Genomic DNA, 12192 nt, shown 5'->3' with positions numbered 1-12192 from the left:
TAGATATGCATACAAACAGTCCTACACAGATAACCAAGTGCCACCTCATCACAAAAATGACACTTTTGCAGAACTACTCAAATCTAGAATCGAGTGCTACCATTGGATTCCTGAGGTTTTTCTACCCCAAAACAATATATTATACTCCTATATATGGATGCAGAAAAGCAGCAAAAAACAGGAAAGAGAATATACACATAATCAAACTCTACTAATGTCAAGAATAGAAGCTCTTCTCGAACCTGCCATATCTAGTACATACCAGATTAGGCAATTCCACTTGTGGCTATTCCATAAATGGAATTAACACCACAAAGAGAAAATATTAAAAACATAAGCACACTAATATGAGAATGGCCCCACTAGTCATGGGGACCAGGGGCCCTTAGTATATGACATGTGGCCTTGTGGCCCACCTGTCACGTGGCACCTACCCACACAGAAGGAAAATAAAAGGGGGGTGGTAGGGGTTTGAACCCACCACCTGTGTCTCCACGCATGGCTTTGTTGCCACCGCACTAGCAGTGGGGAGTCTGCACTAAGCAGGGTAATAAGCAGGTTAAACCTGCCTACCTCTATGCACCACAAGAACCTACCATACCTGGTATATACCAGATTAGGCAATTCCACTTCTGGCTATTCCGTAAATGGAATTAACACCACAAAGAGAAAATATAAAAACATAAGCACACTAATATGAGAAGGGCCCCACTGGTCATAGGGACAAGGGGCCCTTAGTATATGACTTGTGGCCTTGTGGCCCACCTGTCAGGTGGCACCTACCCACACAGAAGGGGGTGGTAGGGGTTTGAACCCACCACCTGTGTCTCCATGCATGGCTTTGTTGCCACCGCACAAGCAGTGGGGAGTCTGCACTAAGGAGGGTAATAAGCAGGTTAAACCTGCCTACCTCTATGCACCACAAGAACCTGCCATACCTGGTATATACCAGATTAGGCAATTCCACTTCTGGCTATTCCATAAATGGAATTAACACCACAAAGAGAAAATATAAAAAACATAAGCACGCTAATATGAGAAGGGCCCCACTGGTCATAGGGACAATGGGCCCTTAGTATATGACATGTGGCCTTGTGGCCCACCTATCAGGTGGCACCAACCCACACAGAAGGAAAATAAAGGGGGGGGGTAGGGGTTTGAACCCACCACCTGTGGGTCCCCGCATGGCTTTGTTGCCACCGCACTAGCAGTGGGATGTCTGCACTAAGTAGGGTCATAATCAAGTTAAACCTGCCGAACCTGCGACGCTGCACTGCGACACATGCTCGATTGCCGCTGGGGTAGCGTGGGGCTTTTGCTCGACAGGGGGTTCCAACCGATGTGAATAACTCCGGGCGTCCTCTCTACTAGAGAAGAGAGACACCGGCGACACTGCCGTTCCATCATAGGGAAAAATAGTCGGCCTTATCGCTGCTCGAAGAGCTGCGCTGCTGCGCAATCTACTTCTACTGTGGCCGGCTACTGCTTCTACTACTGCTACATGTTGCTGCTACACGCTGTTGCGGCTCCTACATGCTGCTGCTGCTGTGCACAACACCGCTGCTGCTACGGCTACTACCTTCCTATGCAACTCCGACAATGGCACACGATGATGCGAGCGACACTAGGTGTGGCGCGAACGCGTGACACTGTTGGTTGGTACTGCTCGTGTCGCTGCACGACAGCCACTGCTACTACAGCTACATGACTCTGTTAACCTGATGATGGTACGCGAATACTGCGGCTGCTGCTGAACTACACGACGATGACGGGCTGTGCAACATGGCGAGGGTGGCGCGGATAGGCTATAAAGGGTGACGGCGACACTGGCTATCGGGGCGAAAGAGGGGGAGAAGGGGAAAATGGAACCGGGGGAAAGATGCTAGGGTATCGGGGTCTATAAAGGGGCCTAGGGCTTTGTTGGCCGTCAAATCAAGGGAGAGAGGTCCGTGGCATGGGTGGATGCCCTGCCGTACCAGGGGAGGAAGAAGAACAGGGTGATGGGTCTCTCCTGGGCTGCACTGGGCATGCTGGGCCTCTGTTGCGCTTGCTGGCTCGGGCTAGCTCGACCGTCAGGAGAGAGCAAGAATGCCGACGTGACCAGCTCTCACTCTCTCTAGAAATAGCACCCTTTGCAAATAAGATGAGGAGCTCGTTTGAAACAAAATGCCAAAGGCAAAAGAAAAGGAGTTTACATAAAACAAAAATACTTTTGTACTTATAAAATCATGCTCAAAATTATAAAAATAAATTCGGCATTTATGAAGAGTAAATTTTTAAATGCCTTTTAATTAAAATGAGGGTGTGTTTTGGTTAAAACCCAAAAGAGAAAAGGATAAACAGAGGAGGGTGCACTACACAAATAATAAGATGATTTTTTAAGAGGGGAGCAACATTTTGTTGGAACCAAACAAAAACTTTGAAATCTACCATCAAATAAATGGGAAGAGAGGGTTTTTTAAAACCATGGTGCAACAAAAGGGGTTTGAGTTTGCTCTTGTTGCACCCAATCACATAACCATCACATGCACTCTCACACATAGCCATCACATGCACTCTCACACCAACACCAAGGTGCAAGACAACCAACACAAGACAAAAGACAAATGATGATGCCATGCACGATGCCATGATGCACATGAAATGCTGACACCATTACTCATACCACTTAACATAACATCACAAGGTTACCTTACAAGGAAAGATTATAAGGGGGAATAATTGCATTGGGGCTGTCACATACTACTAGTTAGCTGGCAGATCTTTATATGTCGAGATTTGTTTCACTTCACGGTATTCCATTGGTAATCAGCTCGGACCGTGGCACCTTGTTCACTTCAAAATTCTGGGAAAGTTTTCAGAAGGCTATGGGGACTCATCTGTCCTTTAGCACCGCATTTCACCCTCAATCCCAGGGACAAGTTGAACGAGTCGACCAAATTCTCGAAGACATACTTCGATCTTGTGTCATTTCCTTCAGTGAAATGGGAGGAATCTCTCTCGTATGTCGAGTTCTCCTACAACAATAGCTATCAAGCTAGTCTCAAGATGGCCCTTTCGAAGTATTGTATGGACAAAGGTGTCGTACTCCTCTGAATTGGTTAGAAACTGGGGAACGACCACTCTTTGGTCTAGATGTTATCCAACATGTCGAAGATCAAGTCCGCATTATTCATGAGAATCTGAAGGCCGCTCAGTCTCGTTAGAAAAGTCAGTATGACCGTCATCATCAAGATATGGTCTATCAACCTGGCGAAAAGGCTTATTTCATGTCACACTAATGAGAGGTGCACATCATTTTGGGATCAAGGGCAAGCTAGCTCATCGCTATATTGGTCCTTCCATTCTTCTCGAAAGCCATAGAAAATTAGCTTATCAATTGTAACTACCGATGAACCTTTCTCAGGTTCACGATGTCTTTCATGTGTTTCATCTTCGTCACTTCTTCAAACATCATGTTCGCACAGTGGATCATGATATGCTTCAGCTCCTACAAGACCTCTCTTATAAAGAGCATCCGGTCCACATTCTCGATCAGACTGAACGTCAGACTCGTCGTAAGGTCACCAAGTTCCTTAAAGTGCAGTTATCAAATCATTCCGAAGATGAAGCCACTTGGGAATGCAAGGATCATCTTCGTGATGAATACCTCAAGCTCTTTCCTTCTACCTCTTAATTCTTGAGACGAGAATTCTTGTTAGCATGGGAGAGTTGTGACATCCCTGGATTATGCTACAGTGATCATTGTAATTATGCTAAGGTGATGACTATGATCAATGTCTAATCTATTGAATAGTGCTTGATCACTTTAAAATTTATATCTCATTTCAAATTCCAGCTTTAATGGAAATTTAAAATTATTGTGGTAATTAAGATCCTCAAACTTCAAAGGAAAAATAGCTGCACCTTTTATAAATATTTCAAAACAAATAATGTTAAGGAAAACAACATCACCTATCCACTCGTGTGGACCGCACCATCCGAAACAGAATCTTAAAGCATTTAAAAGTGCTCCTAAATTGAAATGGAAAATGAAAATAGATTCCAAAAATGCCCAAACTCGGTGTGGCCATGCAGACTATTGCAAGATATTTGTTGGAACTTGTTACCAATTTTTGCTATAGAGAATTAATACAAAAAGTAAATAAAACAGAAGATGAAAAAAGGAAAGAAAAAAGAAAAAAGGGAATAAATCCCCCCTCCGGCCGGCCCAACTGGGCCTCAGCCCACGAACCAGCCCAATCGGCCAGCCCCCTCGGCCCACTAAATCCTAGGGGGTATAACCCCCCCACCCAACAAAAAAAACCTAACCCCCACCCCCACCCAACCCAACAACCCTAACCCCCACCCGAGCTTTCCACTCCCTCCCTCCCTCCCCCACCGAGCCCCTCCATGGAAGCTCCCCTTTTCCCCTCCCCACTCCTCCCAATCCAGATCGGATCGAGGCCGACCCTACGCCGTCCCTTTGGCCGGTGTCACCACCCATCGCCGGCCACCATCTCTCGACGTCGACCTCCCTTCCCTGCCGGATTGCCCCACCAGCCTCCTCGCCTCCTCCCGAGGCCGGTGCCACCCATGCAACGGAGGTGAAACAGGGCTCCTCCCCTCCTGCTCTCTATTCTCCCCCACCTCCGGCCACCGCCCGTCGGCCGCTCCCAATCGGGCTTCGCCCCAGCGACCCCCACCCCCTCCGCAGCTCTTGCCGCCGGCAGCTGCCCCAGATTCCCCGCGTCCTGGCTTGCCCACGCTAGCCCACACCAGCGCGCCCCCTCCGGCCCTCCCCTCATACGCCTCGTCCCGCCTCCCCAGCTGCACGCCACCACGCGAGCCTCGCCCTGTGCCCGCCTCGGGCTCGCCAGCCCCGCCACCCGCGGTGGTTCGCCGCCGTTTGCCCCTCCGGCCTCCGGGCCATGCCCCGGATGGCTTCGCCCCCCTCGGGCCTCTCCTATAACAAGGGGGACTAACCCCCCTCCCCTTGTGGTTAGTTGTTTTGGGGAATTAACCCCCCTCCCCTTCCGCGAATGACAGAGGAGGCCAAGGACCCCCCCTCTAAAATGGATTAAAAAAAGAATACAAAAATATATGCAATAAAAATATTAATTAAGATGATTAAATAATTATTCTGTTAAGTAATTAATTAAAGATTAATTAGTTGACTAAATTTCCCTAATTAATTTTGTCTAATTTAGTTAAAGTAATTAAGTAGGGTAATTAGTTGGGATGATTAATTAGGTTAATTAAACCTAAGCTAATTAAATTAGCATCTCTTAATTAATTAATTTTAGTACAGAATGACACGTGGGTCCCCCATGATTAATTGAAAATTAAACTAATTAAAAATATGAGTATGACATGTGGGACCCACTCGCCAGTGTTGACTAGTCAACACGACTGTTGACTGCTGATGTCACCTTGACATCATGTTGAAGTCATAAATATTTAATGAATTAAAATAAATCTTTTTTACTTTTTGAATATTGATAAAACTTTGAAAATTAATATAAAATAATTCGTAATCCGGATGAAAATAATCAATACATGAAAGTTGATCAGAAAAACGAGACGAACGCGGATATGTTGTCCGTTCGTGTGTCACACGTCCCGAGCATAGCAAACATGGAACTTTTCCATCTGTTTTCCCTGTCCGGTAGTAGCGAGAGACCGTGGAAATATTGTCAGATATTTTTCCCGATCCATCTATAATGACTGTTACTGCGTTAGCTCGTGCCTAGCCCTGCATATTGCCATGTCATGCATAATGTTGCATCTGTGCGTTATATTTATTGTTTCTTCCCCCTCTTCTCTGCGGTAGACCCCGAGACTGACGCTAATGCCGGGTACGTCTATCCTCTGACGACCAGCCCTTTGCCACAGAGCAACAAGGCAAGCAAGCCCCTTGATCATTCCTGTATCGCCTATTATTTCTCCCTCATGCTTGCATTAGAATTTTGCTACTGTTGTAGTTAGCTCATATATCTGATGTATAGCCTGTTTTTTATAAACTGCAACTTTATTCTACTACACCTTAAAATTGTTTAGTATAGGTGGAGCAGTCATCCCCTTTGACCCTTAGTCTAGTTGCCACTGCTTTTTCATCAAGTCTCGATCATTTGATCGACGAGCCATGACCCGTCACAACACTCACACACCCCTTAGTTGTACGACGTTGCAGAGCTACTATCGATTATCCAGGGTGACACCTCTGATGTTTGCGTTGTAGTGTAGTTGACCGTTGGTGGTTCTCGGAGGGTGATTACTTCTTCACCACCTCCGGTAACGACTTTGTCGTAGAACACATCAAGCGTGGCCCATCGAGGGTGATTCCTCCCTGGCCATGTTGATGGTTACATCGTTCGGAATCCATCAAGGGTGATGCCTTGGATCCCTCCGATGTTACAACCGCACAACTACTTTACCTTATTACTGGGAAGTTCTTGAATGGTGTGTTGCGGGTGGATTTCCGCGTGGATGAGTTAATTAAAATGCTAATGTATTTGTGTATTTGATCTTAGTTGGTCGGGAGATCTTTTCACAATAACCTTCACGTGGCAGAAGTTATGGGTACTCGACATCGTGGTATCAGTCGAAGCTCTTTAGACGTCAGTAATGGAGCAGCGCACGCCCGAGTGGTCTAGATAAGCATCATTCTTGTATAAGATGTGCTAGGACTGACATCGGTCGCCCACACATCTGGGAAGGGTGCAAAGGGTGATGGGCCCATGACCCTTGCGCGCTTAGGATTTTAACCGGAGGGCTGGCCTCTCTATTGAGCTTAGGTAGGGCTACGACATGTTGATGTTTTGAGGCCGGTCATGACCCAGGAAAGTGTGTCCGGCGAGAGTTTATCAAGCGTATTGGGTATTGTTGTGCACCCCTGCAGGGATGAAAATTAAATTTTTGAATAGTCGTGTCCACGGTTACAGGACGATTTGGAGTTGTGCCATGACCTTATACAACTTGAACTGTTACTTAACTAGAATTTTTAATCCGGGATTGTTTCCTCGCAGGGAATCGAGGAAGAATCTCTGGGCATGACATCATATTAATATTGCTGCAACTATATGACCATTTATTTGTGTTGTTTGCTCTACTCCCGTCTATTGTTGCAAGACCGCTGAAGATGCTAGCCTTTTATAGGACTAGACCTTCTCTCTCTATTCTTGCATTGCTGCAAAGAGGCCACATAAAACCCCTTCCTTTGATACTAATGCATAACTTAGTATAGTTCTGATGTCAGTCTTGATTGAACTTTGATGAGTACTCACCGTTGCTTTGCTCCCCCTTTTCCCCTTGATATGTTAATGCGACGAGATGATGGATCCCAGGAGATGGCGGATCCCACCGACAAGGACTGCTACCCCGACGGTGCCTACTACTACATGGAGGCCACTGACGACTAGGAGTAGTTTAGGAGTTCCCTGGCAGGAGGCCTCACCTCGTTCGATCATTGTCTCTCTTTTGCTAGCCTTCTCTAAGGCATTGCCATGTTTCATGTCTGTACTCAGATATTTCTTGCTGCCGCTGACTCGTGTGTTTATCGAGCTTCTGTATTCTAGCCCTCAAGGCCCCTGGCTTGTAATATAAAGCTTCTATGTTTTTATTTGTGTCTAGAGTTTTGTTGTGATATCTCCCCGTGAGTCCTAGAGCTTGGTCGTACGCATTTCCGTGTATGATTAGCGTATGATCGAATCGAGGGCGTCACACCACTAGACATTAGGCCGCGCCCTGGTGTTTAGTGGGTGCCTGGTTGCCCCCTCCGGTACTTCTTCACTCGAATATTTTTTATTTATTGCAAAATAAATCTCCCTAAAGTTTCAGCCCAATTGGAGATGTGCAGAATATGTATCTCTGAACTAGGTTTTCACGTCCACAATTCCATCTACCGGCATTCTCCCTCTTGATGTAAACCTTCCATATTATGAGAGAAAAGGCCTTAGAATTACTCCACCAAGTGGCAAAATGCATAAAACACTATAAGTAACATTAAAAACATGATACAAATTGGAGGTATCACGCATCAACTTGCGAATTCCGATGAACTTGGGGATCTATGCATAGGGGTTGACTGCACATTTTCATAGTACGTTCTCCGATAGAAATCTTGGGGTGCTCCTTGAAGTTCTTTCTGTTGGATTGAATATGACAGATCTGGAATTGTTTTAAGCATGTCATATAATTTATCCATGGATAATTGAGGTGACATTGGAGTATCTAGGTGACATTAGGGTTGAATGATATGTATCATGGGTTTTATTCTAGTACGAACTCTATGGTTGTTTGTGACACTTATAGGAATAGCTAAAACGATTGATCAGAAATAATAACTTTGAGGTGGTGCTACTACCTACACCAATTTCACCTTATTCCCTGCTACATAGGAACATTGGGGTGATTCTTTGTTGCACGTTAAGGGATGGTCAAATGATTCTACTATGTTAGCATTGTTGAGATATTGCACTAGTGAAAGTATGAACCCTAGGCCTTATTACCAAGCATTTATACAACATTTTGCTCGTTGTTTTACACATGCTACCTTGCTGTTTTTATATTTTCAGATTATAAAAACCTGTATCTACTATCCATACTACACTTGCATCACCACCTCTTCGCCTAACTAGTGCACTTGTACAATTTTCCATTGTATTGGGTGTGATGGGGACACAAGAGATTTTTTGTACTTGATTGCAGGGTTGTTTGAGACAAACCATATTCATCTTACACCTCCCACAGATTGTTAAACCTTAGGTCATCCAGTTGAGAGAAAATTGCTAGTGTCCTACAAAACTATGCGCTTGGAGGTCCAACATAGTCTACAAGAATAAAGTTGCGTAGTAGACATCAACCTCTTTTCTAGCACCGTTGCCCGGGACGTGAGCGCTTGAAGGTATATCTTTAGATCTTGCAATAAAATATTTTAGTTTCTTGTTTTCCAATAGTCTTGTTTTATAAAAGAAAACTGCACAAAAAATGGAATTTAGGTTGCCTCATTTCCTTTGTCTTTATAATGTCTTTCTTGAAAATGATGGTTCAGAAAATTGTGCTCAATTGCTAGAGGAAGAATTTATGAAAATGCTTAATGTGAAATCCTTGAATGGTGAGCATGATAGCTATATTCTTGGTATGAATTCTATGAATATCCATGATGCTAATGATATGCAAAGCCACAAGCTTGGGGATGCTATGTTTGATGAAGATGTTATTTTTAGTCCCCCAAGTTTTGATGAGAAAATTTATTATGATGAAATCATGGCTCCTATCTATGATGATTATTGTAATGAAGTTTATGCTATAAAGAATAAATATAACTATGAAACATTTCATCATGATTTTAATTTTCATTGGATTATATCAATCAAGTGGCTCAAGATAGTTATTTTGTTGAGTTTGCTCCCACTACTTTGAATGAGAAGAATTTTGCCTGTGTGGGTAGTAATAAAAATTATATGCTTGTGAATAATGAAAAGAATGCTGTATGTGATAGTTATATTGTTGAATTCCTTGATGATGCTACTGAAAAATTATTGTGAGGGAGGAACATATTCTTGTACTTATTGCAACAATATCAAGTTTCCTATCTATGTGTTCAACTTTTTGAAGTTATGCTTGTTTTGCCTTCCTATGCAAGATGATTCTTGCTACAATAAATTGCTTGATTGAAAAATACCTATGCATATGAAGTGGGTTAGACTTAAATTTTCTTGTCATGTGATTCATGATGCTCTCTGCATGCCTCAGTTACTACTTTTTATACAAGCATCATTGGAATCATCATGCCTAGCTAAAAGGCATTAAAGAAAAGCGCTTGTTGGGAGACAAACCAACACTTTTACTTTCTATTTTTGTGTGTTAACATGATTAAGCTACTGTATTAATCATGTTTTGTGCCATTTCTTTCAAAAAGGTGCCAAGCAAAGCCTTTGGGATAGTGTGGATACTTGTTTAGTTGATTCTACGCAAAACCAGAAACTTTTGCGTCTAGTGCAGAATTTCTATGGTTTTACCGCAGCGTAAAAAATTTCTGAAATTTTTACACACCATTTCCATGCAAATTATTTGTGTTTTCCGGATTTTTTTGAATTATTAGAGTCACGGAAGTACGGTGTCCATTCGGATCTTCACTGACTGTTCTTTTTTCACAAATTTTGTTTTGCATGCATAGTTTGCTTGTTTTAGTGTTTCCATAGCTAATATTGAGTGATATAAATTACGGGAATGATATAATACAATAGATATTCTATGGGAAAAATTATGAATCTTGTATTGATAATACCTAAGTGAATGATGTATCCTCATTACACTAATCCATCTCACGAAGTTTTCTATAGTTTTGTGTGATTGAAGTTTTCAAGTTTTGGGTGAGATACCGATATGGGATGAATAAGGAGCAGCAAGAACCTAAGTTTGGGGATGCCCTGGAAGGCATCCCCTCTTTCGTGTTCAACATTATCGGTATATCTTACTTGGAGTTATATTTTTATTCGTCGCATGATATGTGTTTTGGTTTGAACTTCATTTTATTTTGTTTTTCTCTGTTAGATATTAGTTATAATATTGTTTTTCTATAAAAAGTTCAAAGAATTTCCTTTATAATGCTTGACTTGCATGTGTGATGTGCACCGTACAAAATCAGAAACTTTTTCTGTAGAATTTGAAATATCAGATTCTACTATGATGTGGAAAGTTTCTGAAATTTTTACATAGTTCTATAATACAAAGTTTTTATCACGTCCTAAATTTTTAGAATTGTTGGGGATATCTAAGTACACTTTTAAAATAGATTGCTACAGACTGTTCTGTTTGGACAGATTGGTGTCATAGTTTTGTTATCTACTTATCCTATAGCTCCCATAGACTATATTACTAAATATAAATTGTGGAAATGACAGTAAATAGTAGATAATGTTTGGAAAACAGGAAACTTGTTTTGGCAGTACAGAAAGAGTTGATTTATTCTTATGTTAGCTAACCTATCTCACAAGTTCTTTTCAAGTTTTTTGTGGATGAAGTTTTTGATACTTAGGCAAAACCGGGATATGAGAGGATTGAAATACATACAAAAGCTCAAGATAGGGGATGCCCAAGGAATCCCAAGTTACCATTACATGAATTCTCAAGCATCTAATATTGGGGATGCTATGCATCCCACCTCTCTCCGTCAACAAATATCGGTTAGCCTATGTTGAGCCTAATTTGTTATTTGTCCACATGATATGTGCTATTCTTGGAATGTATTTTTTTGTTTTATTTGCTGTTTTAAATAAAACATCTGATCTAAAAATCTTTATTAAGAGAGAGTCCTCACATAGCTACTTAATTGTTTAACTATTCACTGATATTCACTTATATCTTTTGAGAGTAGTTTGATGTTTACTCTTGTGCTTAAGTTATACCCTAAGAGTAAATTGTGAATGAATGAAATATCACAAATATGAAATTATGAATGTGCTTTATGTTTAGTAGTATCTCCGTATGTGGTTTGTAAATTAAAAACATATTAAAGTTTGACAACTACAATATTGATCATACAAGCAATTCATGAATGAATAGTATAAGAAAGAGAACTTTCACATAAAAATATATTATCTTGGACATCTTTTATGATTTTGAATACCCATTAATTATTTTAAAACTTGATCAAATAGTTGCATTAGGTCAAGGAATACAACTAAATGGTTATGTTCAGGTATATATGCATAGTAGTTATATTGTATTGGATCCTCCATCATGTGGTGCTTGTTTAGAACCTTTTGCTAGCCAAAACTTCATACTAAGTAGAGATGCTACTTGTGCATACAAATCCTTGAGCCAAGTTTCTTCCATGAGGGTCCACCATACCTACCTATATATGGTATTTCACTACCATTCCAAGTTAATTTCTGTGTTCCACCTCTAAAACATTCAAATAAACATTTCTTTTGTGTGCCCGTACCGCTCATGGAGTGACGGAGTGATCATTATCTTCCCTGCTAAGCGAGTTATTCCGAAGATGAGTTTATTCACTTGCCACTGCATGAGAGAGGCTGTTTAAAAGGATGTCCAGTCCTGCATAACACAAAAATAAATAAACAAGAAATCCCCCTAGAAGGATGATTGTTTGGAGGGCACTCGTGGATACGGCTAGCCATGGAATGTGTTTGAATAGTGGAGGGGGATTAAAATTTCAATTCTCTATGGGAATCGCTAATAATGTGT

This window comes from Hordeum vulgare, chromosome 7H (assembly GCF_904849725.1).
Source record: "Hordeum vulgare subsp. vulgare chromosome 7H, MorexV3_pseudomolecules_assembly, whole genome shotgun sequence".
NCBI lineage: Eukaryota > Viridiplantae > Streptophyta > Magnoliopsida > Poales > Poaceae > Hordeum > Hordeum vulgare.
The sequence above is the reverse complement of the archived record's forward strand: the minus strand, read 5'-3'. Positions refer to the sequence as shown.